Here is a 7,784-nt window from a genome sequence, read left to right on the forward strand (position 1 = left end):
GGGACACTACCTTTCTATCTCAGTTGAAGAAAAGATGATGAAACGTTAACAACGACAATAACGGCATTTGCTAACGAGTTGTCTTATGGCCTCTGAGATTTGCGCGCGAAGCTGGCGCGCGCGAACCTGAGAGGCCATAACTGGCCGCTTAATAGCATAAAAAGACAAAGATAATGCCAAACGACACAGCTAAAAATTCAAACAAAGAACTGATCTTAGCTATACTGATTGGGGAAAAGAAATAACAAAAATTAGACAACCGCAACACACGCCACTAAAGCCACCACCGCCAGCATAACGCGGAAGCAACAGTTGGCAACATTCACTCGCGCCTCATTGCTTCGTTGGCTTCGTCCGCTTCGTCTCCGCAACGAGAGCCGCCATCTTCTGGCGCCTAACGTTTTGTATGGTTTTGTTCTCTGCAATCCGCGCACACAGCTCATCGGTGGCTGCACGTCTGCTCGGCGTCGCAATGCGGCCTGCGTCATTTTCTGGTGCTCGCGCAATCGGTGTGAAACATGTCGCATGTGAAATGTTTGATAAAAGTGCCTCACGTCCAAGTCAAGCCGCCGTACGGGTGTACGGCTGTGCGCCCCGCTCTCGGAAGCGTCGACGGGTTTCCGGAATGCGGATTTCAGGTACGTGCGAATGCTTTTCGCCCTCCTGTTGAGCTCCGGAGCAAAGCGTGCAATATTTCATGTGAAAGATGCAGTGCCCGTCATGATGGTGTGAATTTCGAGCGGCAAACGAGAACTTTGGCACTTAGAGCACACCGCGGCTGCTAAGTCAGCGTGGAAATTGTTTTACGTTACCGTGATATGTTGCTGTCAGTCTAATCTGCGGCTTGTGGACAGCTAGCCCACTGACTTTTGCTTGTGGCAGCGATAGGTATATAAATGGAAGCGGTATTAATTGTCGAGAGCAGAGAGTATTTTCGCTCGATGTTTGGTCGTGTTCATGGCGTTATGAAAGCTAGAAAACTGGCTTGATCGTGCTTAGTTCCTACTCCAAGGGGCGTAACGTTGGCGCTGTATATGTTTGTTTTCGGTGTCACGAGTACCACTTTCATGCTTTTGTTGCATGAGAGTGGTTGCTGCTACATGCCGTCTGGGCAGAACACAATAAAAGCAATTTCCTCACTCATACGTATGCAATGTGACGTAACAAAATTTCCAGCGTTTTATTCGGAGCGTAAATATCCAGTATAGTTTGGTAAGAAACTCAAATTCTGTCTTAGCTTAGTAGGCGTGAAACAACTCTCATTCCTTTTTGAATTGTTCGCCCGAACCGCACCGCCCGCAGATGCGTCATCGGGTAATTGACAGTAGCTTCGCTACGTGAGTTGTTTTATGCGCCAATATTGCCCGGTTAATTATCCTGTTAATTTATGCCGACGCTCGTTCATCTTGATTTTAAGCGGTTACTATCCCCGAGTACCAAACGATGCCAAACTTGTGAGGTGTAGCAAACGCGGGAAATTCAAAGTGGCGTGGCTGCAAGTTCCTGTTTTTACGTTTCTTGCATTCAAAGCCAACAGACACAGTATCACTGATTTATTTTCCATTTCTGCTGTACTTGATTAATCTAATCTGACAACTGCATTTGCTCTTTAATGTTCTCCATTTACTGTGTATTCAGCTTGGCTGCCGCCCTCTCTTCAGAGGATGCCGCTGTGATAGCTCTTTCGTATAGCACATATGCCTCTAGGCCCTTGTGTTTCAAGGGCTCTGGAGAGGCAGCAGTGCTCCAAGTAATTTTACCATCCTATATATTTTCTATTTTGCATCATTCTTCCACGATGGATTTTAATGTTCATAGTATTCGTCATTTGTCATCGCCATAATTTTATAGCACGTAGATTTTATGCACTTTACCGCGACAATTTTTAGGCCAGTTCACAGCCAAGTCACATCTTCCACAATACATCGTCAACATTACCACATGTCATGGCGCTCTTTGGTCAAACCTGGCCCTTGCGCCATAAAACACCACACATCATCATCTTCAGCTTGGCTGCCAGAAAATGCTTGAATTTCTTTCAGTATCCAAGTGACGAAATATTTCACTGACGGCCGTGTGTGAAACACGCAAGATTACAAAACTGATAGCAAAATGATGAGATATTTCTTTTATAGCGTTTGGACTCGACTTTTGGTGAGGATGTCGATCGACCTTGGGCCTGGTGACAGCACACCCGACATCGCCAAAGTGCAGCCTATCAGTTGAGTGCCCCCGAATGGACCATCAACATCGGAAAATGAAGCAGAGCCAGGTAGGGGCAATTTTTACTTTGGAACAGAATACTGACAGCTGCCTCTTTTTTTAAGAACTAAATAACATATTTACAAACCACTCCTTTCTCTTTGTGCAGCCTATGTAGAATTGTTTTTTGCTTGTTATACAGACCTTCAGAAAGCAGTTCTTCTGAACCCTTTTTACATGCACAAATAAATAAAGAGGAGTGCGCTTTCTGAAGAAATTGATGCACTGAAATGTGCGTTCGACACACAGTGAGATGTAAAATAACCAACTTTAAAGCGGTAAAAAAAAGTTTGAAACATGTTCTAACATCATAACCCGCCTTGGCATACGGATCGAAATATAACAGCAACAGAAGTGCATGCAGAGAAGTGTTTGTAAATGTTTGCAAGATATGTACATTGTCTAAGAAATTGTTTTTATTTACTTGGAGCTTCTTGGTGCCATGCAGTGCAGTAAAAGCTCAAAATGATGCCCCTCCTCCTAATAAAGCACCTTTAAATTTTAATATTAAATTATGGGCTTTTACGTTACAAAACCTAAAGTTTTGGGAACCTGGCTTCTTTAATGTACACCTGAATCAAAGTGCATAAGCGTTATTGCATTTTACCCTCATTGGAGGGCAGCTGCCATGGCCTAGATTGAGGCTGGGACCAGCATGACTGAGCAGCATGGCATCATAGTAAGTGGGCTATAACAGCAGGTCAAAATGAGAACTACTGCTTAGAACTACCAACTTCTTGGCTCACAAGCACTTTGCACTAAGTTAGAGGAGTATGGAGTACTGACAGCGACCGTTTATGTACCAATTTCTTTTTAGGCTGACTCCATTATTAGGGTGCGAAGCTTCAATTAGTCAAAACTAGCCTAAATTACAGAACCAGCTCAAAACACGCACCATGTACAGCTCCATTTGGATGGAGTCAATTCATGTCGCCGAAAATGGAAGTGGCAGTCACACTATTTCATGTATTTTGCCTAATACATAGTCAATAATAATTAATCAATTTCTAAAATATTCTTTTCAAAAAGTTCTTTTCAAGCATGAAAAAAGGAGCCAAATGGTGTTCAGGTGCAGGAGCGGTTAGTTGCACGGCACTTCTTGCATGTGTTCACTGGCTTCTTTCAAGCTTGAAAAAAAAAATTTGTTGCACCTACTCAGCAGTAGAAAGCTGGATTGGGAATTTTTCAGGATGCTCTACAATTTTCGCGCTGACACTTTTGCTTTGAATAAAATATTTGAGCAGTTAAATAATTGTTAACTAATTACCTAATTAGGACAAATGCAAGAATTGGTTTCACTTCCTCAAAACCATGGCAAACGACATTACCTAGGTGCTGTCCAGCTACGTGGCACTTGTACATATTTAAAGCTTGCACATGTCATACAGACCACCTGGTAATTACAAGGCATATATAGAAGTGGCTAAGTTGTGTGAGCCAGCCATGTCTAGCGAATCATTAGAAACAGCCATGTTTCTTTGACTTAAGGGCATGATAAGATTTACATGCTCGACACCTTGTATCAGTGTGCTCTAGGCCTGTTCGAAGCTTTGCTGATACATAAACAATATTTCTCCACGTGTAAGCTCATATGCATCTTACAAGTATATTGCCTCGTGTGTCCAAAATAAACCATCTTCGCGCTTCCTTCATTATGTCTTCATCTGTTGCTGTGCTAAATTTTTAACATGCAACTGCACAAATTTTTATCTAGTTTTCATATTTCCTCGTTGTTTGGTGCCTTTATTTCTGAACAAGTTGTTTTCGTTAAATCATGTTGCACACAGCAGTACTCAGCATTTCAGCTTAGAGTGGGGATTGTTTGTTTTTTCAGATTGACATTATTACACCTTGCCTGGGCAATGTAAGGCATTCTACATAACACGGCCCTGCACAATTGTTTTATAATGCATTCCAGCATCACGCAAAACTGTTTACTTACCAGATTAGAATATGTATAAGTGTTGGAAGTAACAGAACTGGAAGCCAGCAGATAATGAGGCCAAGGAAAGCATACAGAAACATGTTTTAAGTTTTTTTATATGAAGTATAGAAATGATAAATTCTAGGTAAGTGAAAGTGAATTAAAAGATATCCACCTGTGGGTGGGGAACGGACCCATAACCTTCACATTACGCATGTGATATACTAACCACTGTGGTACTACGGCCGTGTTCGAGCGTCGACAATCTGAGGGGCCATTGTGGATGGTTGAATGCTGCCTCGGTGGCACAGTGGTTAGTGCATCGCATGCCTAATGCAAAGGCTGTAGGTTCGTTCTCCCCCATGCCTGTTTTTTTTACCATTTTCATTTCCCTTTATCATTTCTACATTTAAATAGAAAATTACAAATAAGTTTCCACGTGCCGTCCCTGGCATCTTCCAGCTGTGATTCACAAAAATTTTGACCCTCAGTATCCTTTCTTCTCGTTTGGAAGAACAGGAGCTTCATTTTAAAAAAATAATGAATTCACCTTGTTCAGCATCTCAATGTGGTCTCAAATGTTATCACAGCATGTGTATTACTAAGTGAAGTTTTTGTTAAGGTGATGATATAGCATGGGACCTAATTAGTAGCGTTTCTGTACACACATATGACTAGTCTAATAAATAGGAGGATTTTATGAAGCACTTCTAACATGGTCTGAGCATGTGTTTAAAAAAACTACTCTAGCATGATTTCAGACATAACTGTTGCCCCTGAAAAATATTTGGATCATCTGCAGTGGCATTGTTTTTAGAGAGCTCCAATACTGCTTTGATAGAAGTAGCCTCGTGGAACATGAAGCATCGCTTCTTGCTGAGTCAAGGAAATATTATCTGCATATCTGAGGTGCATGTGTCATATACTCGAATGCTGTGTAAAGGCTGCTAATAAGAAAATCACTTAACTTGCCTTCCAGAGACTTCTTCGGTAGTCTATGCTACTCGATCATAAACAATTTACCATAGTGAACATTCATCACAGTTGGCTTTGCAATGTTTATGAAAAATACCACAATTGCCTACTAGACATGTGACTGCACTAAAACTTGGAATTAATGAGCAGTAAGATTTATAGGACAGCAAAACTTAGTTTATTACTCCTGTTTCTGCCATAGTTTCTTACAGTAATTACTAGAAAGAACTCTGGTGCTGGAGTCGTACCACCATGGGAATGATGGGAAGCACATAAATTTGTCTGATATTCGTGCTTGTGAATTCAGACGTTCTTTTGGCTTCGTATATTATACGCTATATAAATCTTATTGTCGTAAATTTCAGCACAGTCTGTACTCTTAGAAGTGCAGAAGACGGCGCCAACACGCACAATTGCTATTAATTGCAACTATTGAGCTTGTCCACGTGGCCAAATCGAAAGGCGCCAAGCGTCTCTAGGCACTGGTATGCCCGCGATAAATTTATCAGGGCGTTGCACTCGCTTGTCGTTACATGCCTCCGTGGCTTAATGGTTTCAATATTAGACTTCTGTTCTAGAGTTCCCGTGTTTGAATCCTGTCGTCGGACGATTTTAATGTTTGTTTATTTATTACACAGTTTATTGTTGAAAATGACTAGTTTACAAAGTCACAAAGCCGTTTGAAGCCAAACAGATGAAGTTTAGGCAAATCCATGTAATTCCCATAATTTCCATGCTGGTACAGCCGTTCTTGTTTGATCTCCTGTGGGCACTAACGTCATAGTTCCCTCTAGTAATTATTGTATGAAACTCTTATTTCTCCACCTCACTCGTGTAGAAGCGGCACCACACCTGCTGCGGAAACATGCACTACGTTTCGGCCAAGTGCAGGGAATGCTGTGAACTCGCCCTGTACAAAGCCTGCACTAAGTAAAACAAATCACAACATGCAGTTGCTGCCACGTTGAACTGGTGGAATGAGTAGTGAAATGCAGCACCTCCTGAACTAGTTGAGAAAGTGCAGGTTAATCAAGTGGAGATTATATAGTAACAGAAGTTGGTTGATTCTGCATTACATTCACGAAATATACTTCATGATACTTTTCCATTTATTTCCTCAGTTATTAAGAATCCCTTTTGCATTGTTGGACAAAACTACAGAATGCCAACATATTTTCTAGCATTGACTGGTAGCAAACATGTCAAAACTTGTTCTAGTTTCTGGATTGCCTCTTTAGCCGTTAACCCCCAAGTTAATTCCGGAAGAATGTACCAAATTTTTTACGTACTCAATTTTTCGGTGTCATTCTCATTCTAAAAATATATTACTTCATTGGTCTCTGGTTAGAAATAACACAAAAATAAGAGCTGCCCTTGAGGGCAGCTTTCCCTCAATGCCGACTGTAACTCATCTTTGACAATAAGAGCAGCATATCATCGGGCAGAAAGAGTGCGACTCGTCATTGGCGATATTGGTACTACCTCCAGTCACTAGTACAGCTTGGGATCAATGGTTAAAGGTTGCGACTTTGTTGCTGCCCAATTTTAATTCTGCAGCTGTTACACTTGGGTGTAGCCTGTGTATGTACGTGTGCATGCATTAAAATGACTTCACGCTAGAGCAAAGCAACTGCAGTGCAGAGAGGCATTAGTCATCTTTATATATTTGCTCTGTAAAGATGCACTAAGTTTATCTTTTGCAGTATAGACTTGGCGCTCATTGGCCAAAGATGCCCTTGTGCTACTAAAACCTATCAATTAATTCGCTTTCGGTCTGTGAGTTTTAATTTGTTTTTGTTGAACTGTGCAATTCCCACTCACAGGACTGCATGTCATCTGAGGTGTTCCTTTTTCAATCAAGAATGTTGAGGTTGTTTTTGTGAAACTCGATTTCTTGCCTCAAACAAGCTTGTGCAAACTGACCAAGCTGATAATTCTACCTGCTTATATATTAAATATGTTGCGGTTATGAACCCTCATAATGAATGACACATCGTAAAGAAATTTTATCTAATAAAACCATTTAATGAAATTTTTCATGTTTTTCGTGTTCATGTTCACTTCTCTACTCTAGTGTCCTGTCTGCATGCCTCACTTCATTTTTTTTGCATATTAAAAATCGTATAATCATAACCATGCTTTTTTGCCACAATGCAGGGGGAAAAGGTTCCGGTAACACCATGCATTCAGTATGGTGGCCCAGATGTGTATGCAAGCAACCTCCTTCATCTGGACCAAGAACTACTCTGCAGTGTCTCGCAGACTTCCATGCGAAGCCCTCAACATTCTCGTCTCAGTGGAATGGCTGCTCATCTATCTGCGTGTCCATCACCAAGACGGCCAGTTGTAAAGCTCCTGTACTCGTTTAGGAAAGCTTAATGATTTTTTTATTTAGTTGTCATGGTTGGCCGTAGAATCTTAACATTTTTGATGTTTCTAACATTTTTACCTGACACAAAGTGGTGCAATAACATTAAACCAGTGTAATGTATTTAAGTGATGCTCACTCTAATGCCTATCTGGATAAGGTAACGGCATTTGAATTTGTCATCGTGGCTCGTTTCAATGAGCTGCTAGGAAATAAGACGCAAAGCTTATCACACGCCAGTTGTAGCATTTTTGT

General features: G+C 41.3%; 1 long non-coding RNA gene across 1 annotated transcript; it reads left to right on the forward strand.

Moving 5' to 3' along the window:
• The first annotated feature begins 385 nt into the window (after positions 1-385).
• LOC135914816 (uncharacterized) lies at positions 386-7,536 on the forward strand. The gene is made up of 3 exons (XR_010568427.2): positions 386-638; positions 2,136-2,272; positions 7,319-7,536. It is a non-coding gene; the product is annotated as an uncharacterized lncRNA (long non-coding RNA).
• Positions 7,537-7,784: the final 248 nt, after the last annotated feature.

This window comes from Dermacentor albipictus, unplaced genomic scaffold (genome assembly GCF_038994185.2).
Source record: "Dermacentor albipictus isolate Rhodes 1998 colony unplaced genomic scaffold, USDA_Dalb.pri_finalv2 scaffold_72, whole genome shotgun sequence".
Taxonomy (NCBI): Eukaryota; Metazoa; Arthropoda; class Arachnida; order Ixodida; family Ixodidae; genus Dermacentor; species Dermacentor albipictus.